This window comes from Kogia breviceps, chromosome 1 (genome assembly GCF_026419965.1).
Source record: "Kogia breviceps isolate mKogBre1 chromosome 1, mKogBre1 haplotype 1, whole genome shotgun sequence".
In the NCBI taxonomy this organism is placed as follows: domain Eukaryota; kingdom Metazoa; phylum Chordata; class Mammalia; order Artiodactyla; family Physeteridae; genus Kogia; species Kogia breviceps.
The window spans coordinates 166,876,649-166,888,476 of NC_081310.1; the positions used below are offsets into that span (position 1 = coordinate 166,876,649).

General features: G+C 55.5%; 1 protein-coding gene across 8 annotated transcripts in view; it reads right to left on the bottom strand.

Annotated features, from left to right (window-relative positions):
* PTPRF (protein tyrosine phosphatase receptor type F) overlaps positions 1-8,473 on the bottom strand; it is an 86,916-nt gene extending 78,443 nt beyond the window's left edge. For 5 of the 8 annotated variants that reach the window (XM_067009526.1, XM_067009518.1, XM_067009509.1 and 2 more), the window contains exons 1-2: positions 8,283-8,368; positions 1,170-1,246 (exon numbers count right to left, since the gene is read on the bottom strand). The gene's annotated coding sequence lies outside the window, so the exon portion shown is untranslated. Of the gene's footprint in view, positions 1-1,169; positions 1,247-8,282 lie in introns of all 8 variants that reach the window. The other 3 variants (XM_067009521.1, XM_059062928.2, XM_059062920.2) reach the window with 1 other exon arrangement.
* Positions 8,474-11,828: the final 3,355 nt, after the last annotated feature.

The following is an 11,828-nucleotide window of genomic DNA, read 5'->3' on the forward strand; positions in this document are numbered from 1 at the left end:
GCCCCCTTTCAGCTTACAAAAATGCATATCTGATCAAGGCCCTCAGCTCTGTTTGCTGCTTTATCCCCCAATAGACATGCAGATAACGTTTCATGAATGAACTAAACGAATGGGCAACGGGTAGACAAATGTGTGGATGTTGCTTCTCTGCTTAAGAACCCTCAGTGTCTTCATACCACCCTCAGGAGAGTCTACAGTCTTTAGCCTGACAACCAAGGCCCAGCACACTCTGACTCCAACCTAACTCCCCACCCTCATTCCCTGTAACTCCAACCCACCCGTTCTGTGCTTCTAGCAGAAAGAAAGAAGTGGACCTCAAAGAGACAAAGAAGGATGGGCCCAGGTCTTGTGAGTACCCTGCTCTTTCTACCACAACCTACAGTTGAACAGAACAGTCTTTTCTACAGAAACATGGTGAATGGGAAGCATAGAGATCCTGGTGTTAAGTCCTAGAATGTTACCCGGAAGCCTATTTCACACCTACAGCAGCTGACGAGCTGTATATCATTCCCCACCCACCTCCGTCACCCACTCTGGCCAGAAACCTGGGAGCCGTCCTCGACACCTCCCCTCCCTCAGGCCCCACATTCAACCCTTCACCATGTCCTGTCTACTTGGCTTCCCTAAATAACACTGAAATCCCTTCTCTCCACCTCCATCACCGCCTTCCTGTTCCAGGCTTCCATCACCTCTCTGCCACACGCACACTGGATCATGTCACGCCCCTAGTGACAACTCTTCCACGGCTCTCCACCAGCCTGAGTCAAAATCCAAGCTTCGGGCTTCCCTGGTGGCGCAGTGGTTAAGAATCTGCCTGCCACTGCACGGGACACGGGTTCAAGCCCTGGTCCGGGAAGATCCCACATGCCATGGAACAACTAAGCCTGTGTGCCGCACAACTAAAGCCTGCGTGCTGCACAACTACTGAAGCTTGCACACCTAGAGCCCGTGCTCCTCGACAAGAGAAGCCACTGTAATGAGAAGCCTGAGCACCGCAACAAAGACGCAGCAACCAGAGAAAAGCCTGTGCACAGCAACGAGACCCAACGCAGCCAAAAATAAATACATAAAATAAAATAAATATATTAAAAAAAATTTTTTTTTTTAATCCAAGCTTCTTGGCTTGGCCCTCGGCACCCCTGCCCGGCCACAACTTGGGGGACACTCACCAGGTCTCTGATTGCTCCCGCCAGTCACTCTTGGACAACCAGCACTGAGGGCAGGGCACTGGGGCCTCTGCTCCTTCCTGGAAAGAGAGAAAAGGATAAGGAAACATTAAGAATTTCATTACAGCAGAGCAGGTATTGACACAGAAAGACATTCAAAATTTGCTGTTTACGCAGGGGGAAGAAAAAGCAGGTTATGGAACTGTTCCTGCAGGACGAGCCCCATTTGGAAAAATGCCCATCTCTTCACTTCATTTACTCACTTCTTCCATACTCCTGAGCACCTACTACGTGCCAGGCATTCTGCCAGGCCCCCTGCATATAGCCGTGAACAACACAGACCAAGTCCCTGACCTCAGCAGAAAAACTTGTGTCCAAACTCCTCAGCACCACCCTCCAGCACAGCAGTGGAGCTCAACCTGGCCACACTCCCTCCCACCAGCCAGCCAGCCTGCCCGAAAACTTCCTCTTCTGGTCCTCAAATGTGCCATCTTCTTGCAGTCTCTCAGCCTTGCCCAGACCCTGTGCCACTGCCTGGACTGCACTCCCCACCTCTTCTGGCCAGTGACCCCTCGGATCTCAGAGCCAACAGCATTTCTCAGGGAGGCCTTCCAGGATATCCCGGACTACACGCCTGGACCTTGCCTTGGAGTGGTGACCATGATATGATTTATTTATTTACACAATTGCCAAGGGGCCACTGAATCACAACCATAAGCTCAGTGCGTTCCGGCTCACCTCCTTGTCCCCAGCACCCAGCAGAGAGCCGGCACATAGTAGGTGCTCCATCAAGACATGCTGAGTGAGCAGATGAACGCGCGAATGAGTTCACAGAAAACAGCCCAGCCTGGGAGGACCGCGCCAGCACCCGTGCAGCCTTCGAAGAAGCTTCAGAAGCAATATTTATTTTTGACTCTGCTGCTCTATAATTTTTAAAATGAAGGTGTGCCCCTGGACGTCTCCTCCGCTGGCACACACAGGGCGACAGAGCCCGGCGCCTTCCTTCCAGGACCATTACTGAGCTCCCACCAGCGTGGGCCCTGTCCTGAGTGGGGGCAGGGGTCGGACACGCTCACACCCTCTCACCTGGCACCTGGGAATCAGCCGCGCCTCAGACTGACCGCCTCTGCAACACAGGGGAGGTCCTTGTGCCTGAGCATGGCCAGGACAGGCCTGGCCAACCCACGACCACCGGCGCTGACCCTGCAGCCCACACCCTCTCTGGCCTCCATCACCCCTCCACCCACAGCTCACAGCCCGGGCCTCAGGATGGCCTCAGGATGGCCTCAGGCTTCCGACTCGCAGCCCACCGACTTCTCCGCAAAGTTCCCTGTGGCCTCCCTGCTCCCAGCACACAGGCTGCCGGACGGGTCTGGCCAGACAAACCAGCTTCCGTGTCCCAAACTCAAAGGCCCGTTTGTCCGGCGACGTCTGCCGGGGCCTCACAGGGCCAGATGTGAGGCTGTCAGCTCCACCGTTGCTCAGGGACCCTGGGGCAGAGGGGCAGAGTCTGAGGTAGAGAAGGGGGAGGGTCCCCCAAGCCAGCTGCCCTACTGCCACGCCTGAGGCCACACCAGGAGCACTGGGCTTGGCACCTGGACCTAAGCTGAGCAGGAGCCACACCTGGATAGAGGGATGTGCCCCAGATGGCCTGGAGGTGGGTGAGAGAACAGACAAAACAGGCACAGAACCTTGCACCTGGAAAGACCCTATAGCACAAATAGGATTCTAGAAGAGCCAGAACAGCACCTGGAACCACCGGTGTCCCAAAATAACCTAGGAGGGCAATCAGAATCACCTGTCAGAATCACAGTAGCAGCTCCCAGAAGCACCCCAGACACAACAACAATCAGGGCTGCCGGGTGTGCCCAGGAGACCAACTAGAAAGCGACTCAGAAACGGCCTGACCCGTACCGGACCCAAGTTAGGAATCACTGCTTGGCACCCACAAAGGACTCATAAGGGGTGAGGTTGGCAGCCATGACCAAGATCAGGTAAGCAGGCCTTGGCACCAAGCCGGGGCTGGCCCCTGGCAGGGCTCTCCGTCATTTGCCAAGCCCGGAACCTGGCCTGACAGCGGGACAAGGAGCAAGCTGAAATCCAGAGGAGCACGGACGCTCCTCCAGAGCAGCCCCCAGGCAGCCCTGATAGCTGCACCAGAACAGTCCCCAGAAACAGCTAAAACAGCGCCGAGGAGCCCAAACCATTGTTCTCAGATCTGGAGGTTGGGGATACAGAGTCTGGGTGCATCTGGACCTCAGAGGCAGACACCTCACTAGAGGGCCCAGGGTGGGCAGGGGAGTAAGGGAACCCTACACACCGAAGCCTGCTCCTTCTCAGAATCCCCTTCCACCCACTCCCAATGTGAGGTCTCTTCCCCAGGGCTTCATCCTCTAATCTTCTCACACCAGCCCACCTGAAGGTCAAATACACCTGAGCAACACACACAATCCCAGCAATGACATGAGGGCTGAGGGCTGGGCACTTAGGTTAGGTTAGCCAGCTAACCTAAGCTCAGAATTGCAGCTACTTTAGGTGAGCAGGTGCCCAAACCTTAACAATGTCTAGTTTTTAAAGCTGCTCCCACTGAGATTCTGATGGGGATGGGTTTGCACCTCGCCCTCTGAGGATTATTACAATAACAACTGCTAACACTGAGATGGCAGTGCTTATTAGATGCCAGGCCCTATTCTAAGAACTTTCTCCATATTAACTTCAATCCTTATTACATCCCTGCGAGACATGGAATTTTGTTATACCCATTTGACAAGTGGGAAAACTGATTCAGAGATGTTAAGCCACTTGCTCAAGGTCACGCGGCTATTAAGCGGAGTTGAACCCAGCAGTTTGAAACTAGGGTCTGCGCTTCTCACCACTGAGGTTGTCTTCTCTTGAACACAGCTCTACACCCTCTCATATAACTCTCCATCCTTACTCTGGCGCAGACCTCTCTCTCCAACTCCAGATCCTCACACACAACCACCTCCTAAAAGTCCCCCACCCGACCTTCAAATGCTCCAAACGTCTCAAAAACAACATGTCCAACCCTGAGCTCATTATCTGTGCCCCAAATCTACCTCTCATCCCCAAGTCCCCGGCTCAGTGAAGGCCTCACCCACACACTCCCAGGAACCTGGACCCCTTCCTCTTCCACACCCCCACATCCAATAAATCATCCTGCCTTAATAAATGTGCCTTCTAAATGGCTCCATGCTACCCAGCCACAATTCTCTCTCACCTGACTTACTTGTATCCTTCTCCTCACTGGGTATCCTGTCTCCATTTACTTCCCGTAGCCACAGAATCCTCTTTCAGAAGCATGAATCTGATCATAGCGCATTCCACACACACACACACACACACACACACACACACACACACACACACACACACACCCTCAAGCTTTAATTCTTTGATATCTCCCTTTTGTGTTCTCACAGTAAAGTTACAGTAACTTAACAGGGCAATTGAGATCCTCTGTGATTTTCTGTATCTCTGAACATGCCACTAGTGATAAGATCTCTGAGTGTGTTTAGTCATACTGTTTTTTTTCTGCCTAGAGTGCCCTTTCTTCAATTGGAAAACTCCTATTCATCCCTCAAAACGCAATTCAGATAGCCCATTTTCTTGGTCTTCTTTGAGACTCATCTCTCCTTGACCTCTGAACTCTCCTCTGCCTCGTGGTGAACTCCCCCAATCCTGTAACCTCAGCTCAGAATTGCAGCTGCTTTAGGTGAGCTGTTGCTGAGCTCAACCTCAGCAGCTCCTAAGGGGTGGGCTGCCTCTTCTACACAGTTGTTAGTTCCACAGGAAGCATGGCAGCCTGGCTGAAAGTGCCTAGCCCAAAGTCTGGCACACGTTCGGCAATCAATAAGAGGTTACTGAATTGCTCTGCGTTCCCATGACGTGATCTGTTCCCCCCGGGACCATAAGCTCCTCAAGGGCAGGGCCCTGGCTGCAAGCTTGGCCCAAGAACACGGCAGTGTCAGTCACATGCGAAGTGACTGCCACCGCTGCTGATACACTGCCACACAGTCCCCTTAGATTCTCATGACAGCCTTGGGAACTGGCCAGGGCTGGATGACCTCTCCCATTTTACAGGGGGTGAAACTGAGACTCAGGGAGGAAGGGATCTCCTCAAGGTCTCAAACTGGAAAATGAAGGGGCTGTAGCATGTGTCACAGCCTCTGTAGGAGGAGGTCTGGGTCCCATCTCCCTCTGACTAAGGGCCCTCAGTACTGGACTCCTACAGTTATGACTGATGGGAGAAAGTGGAGGGAGCGCAGAGAGCCAAGGCCAGGATTTTGCTGCACATCAATAACAATTCCCAAGAAAAGTAGCGAGTCTACTCTTACTGCAACTGCCCCCCCCCAACCGGTTCACCAGCACCCAAATCCAGCCTCCTCTCCTAGAAGCCCTGGACACCACACCCACCCTCACTACGTGCAAAAGGCTGACTAGAGGGGAGGCCAGGAGCTGTAGGCAGAAGGAGGGAGAAAGGAATTGTATGAAAACAATTTCCTTGTTAAAGGAAATAAAAGAGGGAAGAGGAAGAGCAAATGGAAAAGAAAATAGAACTACAGAGACATTTCAAATGTCTCTGAGCAAGCAAAAATGTGCAAGAAAGTGTGTGCACAAGACTCCCTGGTGGTGCAGTGGTTAAGAATCCGCCTGCCATTGCAGGGGACATGAGTATGAGCCCTGGACTGGGATGATCCCACATGCCGCAGAGCAACTAAGCCTGTGCACTACAACTACTGAGCCCGTGCGTCACAGCTACTGAAGCCCGCGCACCTAGAACCTGTGCTCCACAATGAGAAGCCACCACAAGGAGAAGCCCATGCACCGCAGCGAAGAGTAGCCCCCACTCGCCACAACTAGAGAAAGCCTGCACACAGCAAAGAAGACCCAGCACAGCCAAAAATAAATAAATAAATAAATAAACGTATTAAAATAAAAAGAAAAGCATGCATGAGACTGCAAGTGTGCACACACCCTCCCTGGCCTGTGCATAGGGGTGCAGTGACAGCACAGCAAGCACACAGACGGGTACATGGGTGTGCAAGCACAGCAGATTTCTGAGCTCTGGCTGCCATGCAGGCCCAAGTGTGCAAGTGTGAGGGCACTCAGGAGACAAGTGGATGTGGAGTGGAGGTGAGGGGTGGGAGGGTGAGCTGAGTGTGGAAATGAGAGGGGTGTGAGTGTGTGGCCTGGGCCTGGGGCTGCGGATGTGGAGGGCTGCGCCTGGGGAGGTACACCTGCTCCCTCTTGAAGCCCTGGGCTCATTCATATAATCAGTGAAAAACGGGGATTTTATTGCTTCCTGAAGCAGGCGTTGATAAGGAGCCAAGCATAGAATTTCCCGAGATTTTCTGACAGAACCCAGCTCTGGATCCCAATGGATCCCTCATGCCTCTCAAAGGATCCCTCAGCAGATCTCCTTCCTTGATCCCTCACCATTGAGGATCTCCCTGGAAGCATCAGCCATTGATCCTTCTCCAGGCCTCACACCCCAACACACTTCTCAGGATTCTCTGGCCAGATCCCGCACCAGGTCACTCTGGATCCCTGCCCCCATCTGCTCAGGAGCCGAAGTGGAGCCTTCATCACCAACACGCAGCAGTCCAGCCTCCCAGGCCTGCCCCGCTGCCCCCAGGGGAATCCAGAGGACCACCTGCCCCCGCCCCTCCTGCCAGCAGCCTCCCTTCCTTTTCACAGCTCAGACAGGTACCGGGCTCCCACCCACCAACCTGCTCCAACTCGGGGCCCTGCACTGGGGGTGGGGGGGGGTGTTGAAAACGGGAGAAAAACTAGCCCCTCCCCCACCCTGGGGTGGAAGAACCAGAGGGGCAGCATTCCAGAGAAACGGTGAGGAGGCCAGCCAGCAGAGGGGCGGCAGAGACTCCAGTCAGTGGGAGACAGAGACACCAAGAGACCAGAGAGAGACACCACAGAGACCCGGGAAGGGAGACCCAGTGATGGGGGAGGGAGCACAGAGAGGCCTGGGAAGAGAGAAAAGACACCCGGGGAGAGCACAGAGAGACCCGGGGAAAGAACACAGAGACTCGGCAAAGAGCACAGAGAGCCGGGAGAAAGAACAGAGAGACCCAGGGAAAGAACAGGGAGACCCCAAGAGAGTCGCAGCCAGCTGAGGGACTCGCAGCCAGCTGAGAGATTCCGGGATTACTGGGGCGGGGGAGGGGGTGGGGTGGGGATAAGACTGGGAGGCCGTGACACAGGGAGACAGAGATACAGAGACGTGGAAGGGCACAGAGAGACACCGACACACGGAGGGAAACGGAGAAAGAAGCTGAGACAGGATCGTGGGCCAGCGATGAGGACCGGGGCACACACCAGCACGGGACAGGACGCGGGGCGGAGACTGAGTGAACTTTCCGGAACGGGTCCGAGTGGACGCGTCCTCACGGGACAGTTCGCTCCAGGGCCTTCGGGTCGTGGCGGGGACAGCCCGGCGGGGCCCCTCCCTCCTCAGCCCGCGCCGGCGACCCCGCGGGGTGGAGGATTCCAAACTCGCGCCCCGCGCACCCCGGGACCGCACGTGCGCCCGAGCCGCGAGCGAGACGGGGGCGCGGCGGCTGCGGATCCCCCGCCGGCTGGGAGGGGGCGCCTGTGAGGCGGGGGCGCGGCCTGGACCCGCCCGGAGCTGGGGTGGCTGAGGGAGGTTGAGGGCCGCCCCCGGAGCGCGTCCGCGCCGGTAGTAGGGGGAGACAAGGCGGGACCCAGGAGGGGGAGCAAGGATGCAAAAGGGAAACTTTGCGCTGGGTGGGGGGGCGCGGGCTGCGGCTCAGGTGCGGCGGGAGGGAGGGGGAAAGGGGGAGGAAGGGAAAGGCGGCGAGGGGCGGCAAGGAGCTAGCCAGCCGGCGGCGGGGTGGGGGGGCGCGTCTGCCGCGGGGTAACGCGGGGAGGAGCCGCCGGGCTTGGGGGGTGCTTAGCCGAGGCTGCGGGCGCGGCAGGTGGGGGTGCGGCCCGGTCTAATCGGCACCCCCAGCCCCCCGGGACCGCCCCCAGCTCCGCTTGGCGGACGCGGAGAGAGGGCGGGGGAGTGGGAAAGGACGGATGCGGAGGGGACTGGAAGGGGGCCCGGGGGTCACTCACCGCCTATCCAGCGGCCGTCGGTCCGCATGTCCCCCCCAAGCCGCTGGGGCCGCTGCTCCCGCTCCTCTTCTGCCGCCGCCGCCACCGAATCCCACTCCCGCCACCGCCACCCGAGCTGGAGCCGGAGCCGGAGCCGGAGCCGCCGCCTCTGCCGCCGCCGCCACCGCTCCCGCCGCTCCCGCGCCAGCTCCAGCCGCGCGCCCGCGCCCGCGCCCCTGCCCCTGCCGTGCGCGTCCCCGGCGCCGCCCCTCCCCTCGTGCACTCTCGCTCGTAGAGCGGCTGAGACGCGTAGGCCCAACGAGGCCTCAACCCAACCCCGAGCCTAAACCGACCCGGGCTCCAGTACCGAACCAGAACCCCAAAATGAGCATGGACAGACCCAAACTCCCATACGAAGTCCGGATCTTGTTAGAGGCTCCCAATCCAAATATGAACCTGATACTACTCTAGGACCCCATTCCCTCCATGTGAACCTGATACCGAGCCCAGACCCACCCCCAAACTCAATAGTAAGTCCAAACCCCTAAATCTGCCCCGAAATTGGCTCAAGTAATAATTTTAATCCGAACCCCTATATTGACCTTAAATACCAATTCTGACTCTAAACCCCTTTATCACCTCTACTTGATGGTGACCCCATCACCAACCCTGGTCCTTAAATGGACCTCAGTACCAACGCTGAGCCCTGATCCCTGTATGAAACCTAAAGTCCAATGGCTCCCTTCTTATGGACCCCAGCACTCTTTTCTGAACCCCAAGCCTTACATAAACCTCTAATTCTGCAGTTCTAATCCCAGGTCAACACCAACACACTTTCTCATCTGGGATTGAGTCACCAGAAAAGAACCCTAATACAAATACTGACCTCAAACCTCATCCATATGGAGGCCCATTTAAGACCCTACATTGACTCACCTCTAATGGTAATCTTGGAACCCAAGATTTATGAGACTGGCTTTGCAGAAACTCCACACAAATCCACTCAATCCCCATCCTCACGCTCTACTTTTCTGACCCGATGTCAACCCCAAAGCCTGGCCAACACCTCAATATCTACACCAATTCCAACTGTGAACCTGAGTCACGTTGTGAGTTGGCCCCTGAGTTCAGGACTTGATAATGTCCCCCAAGCCTGATATAAACCTCAGTATTGAGTTTCTGACTCCTCATATCAAACTCAGATGCTGACCCTATAAATTTCTGGGCTAAACCAATAACTTACCTGAAGATTTATTCCAAGTCCTAACTCAGGAACTTGGTGAGTTCCAAACAAAGAGCCACACCTTGGCACCAAAGCCTCTGGCCCCAGACCTATCGTCCAGTCCGTGCCACACCAGCCGTCTCCTGCCTGCCCCCCTCATGAAAGATGGGGTGCCTACCCCTACTGCCCTAGGTAAGGTGAGGACCCCTATGGGATCTCTGATCTGTGGAGTCTCTCTGTGATACCAATGTGAGTCTGGAGGTTAGGTGAGAAAGTTGGGGATTGTTGAGGCATTTGGACTTGGGGATCACAGCGTAATGTGCAGGGCAGGGGTAGAGGTGGGGGTCTAGGGATCTGGGCTGAGGGGTCAAGTTCTGGTTATCACCTAATTCACTACCTGCATTTGCCCTGGACTTGGATTTAGAAACGGTGCGTGTGCGCCCCCTGGTGTGTGAGAAGGGGATGGGACTGGCTCCAGTGATTCTGGGCAAACAATTAAGATCCGAATTCCGGATGACAAACGGATCAAAAATGAACATTCCGAGTCCGTGGTTTTTTTATCCATTGGTAATTTTGGTGTACTGTGGAGGAGGCATTGCAAATTTTGTGCATCTTTAGACGTTTTGGCCTGTTTTTCAGTATTGGAGTGGGTTTAGGCTTTCGATGGGGGTGGGATTCTTCTAAATTTAAAAAAGTATGCTTTTTGACCAGTGATACCTGCACATTGCTGACTCGTGAAAAGATTTCCTCTTGGCTTCAATGGCCTACACTCTCCTCCCTGGCTACCGTTTCTCCTCTCACTGTTGTAGCCTCTCCCGTTGCGGAGCACAGGCTCCGGACGCGCAGGCCTAGCGGCCATGGCTCACGGGCTTAGTTGCTCCGCGGCATGTGGGATCTTCCCGGACCAGGGCACGAACCCGTGTCTCCTGCATCGGCAGGCGGATTCTCAACCACTGCGCCACCAGGGAAGCCCTCTCAATCTCTTTTACCATCTCCTGCTCCTCCCGAGGTCTATCCTAGGCCGTCCCTTCTTCCCCTCTGCTTCCTGTCCCTTGGACCATCTCTACCACCACCAACCAAATGCTGATGACTTCCAAATCTCTGTCTCCAGTGTGGGCCTCTCTTCTGAGCTCAGAACCCATATATCCAAGAGTCTTCTCTAGATCACTCCCCGGATGTTCGTCAGGTAAACTGAATTCACCCTCTCTCCTGCCCCAGATCTGCTGGCCTCCAGCAGTCCCATCTCAGGCAGCAACACCTCATTCACTCAGTCACTGGGCCAGAAACAGGGCACCGTCCCTCCTGCACCCTCATCTAATGCAACCTGCAAATCTTGAAATGTAAAAAGGGACTAGAGATCATCCCAGAGGGAGATGGGCAGGTGTCAGGGATGGAGAGAGAAAGAGGGGGGGAGGGGAAGAGATGGGGGGGAGGGGAAGAGATGGGAGAGAGACAGAGACAGAGAGCTTCTGACTTTTGGGTTTTGGTTCACACAAAATCAAGTTGGTCATAAAGTCTCTCACACATAGTCATAAAAAACGCCCGTTAAGACTTACTCTGTGTTGAGTAGGGTCAGTACCCTGGAACCAATGGTACCGATTTAGAACCATCACTTCCTCCAGGGAGCCACCTCTAACCCCTGGCTGAGTTGAGGGCTTGCCTGCCCAAACTCTAAGCACTGAGTGTCACCACCATCAGTATCTGAGTCTGTCCCCCCCGCCCCACACCTTATAGGTTGTGGGTTCCTTGAGGGCAGGGCAGGAGGGATGAGCCTGCCTTGTCCACTGCCATATCCCAGGGGCCAGTACTGGGCCCTGATACACAAAAGGTGCTCAGTAAATATTTGTTAAAGGAATAAAAAGATAGCTTTTCCTCTTCTGTGCTCAGGGACCATCAGACATAAGTGACCAGGTTGGGAAAGCTCCCTGACCAAGCCTCAGAGCTCGTCCACTCCTGGGGCTTCTGCTGGCCTGGCATGCCCTGAGAGGGGCTCGTGGTGTTCGCTGACCTGTGTGCCTGCAGCCTGGGTCTCAGTGGGTCTGCAGCTCTGGCAGCCTGGTTCCCTCTGTCCAGCACTGCCTAATCTGTGAACTAAATACTTGGAAGGCCCGTGGGCCAGGGGCCTTACACTCCTATGGCTGAAGTCAGCAGACCCACTCACTGCTGGGCCAGCCAGCCTCCTGCTTCAACCCTCACAGGGACAGAGGGTTCTCAGAATCTCAAGCCATTGGTCTCTAGCCCCCTGCTCACCCACCTCTCAGTACCACGTGTGGCCAGGTGTTTGCTGAGGTGGGGCGTGAGATTGGCTGCAAGCAGCCTGCCCAGATCTCAGCGTGCCCAGCACC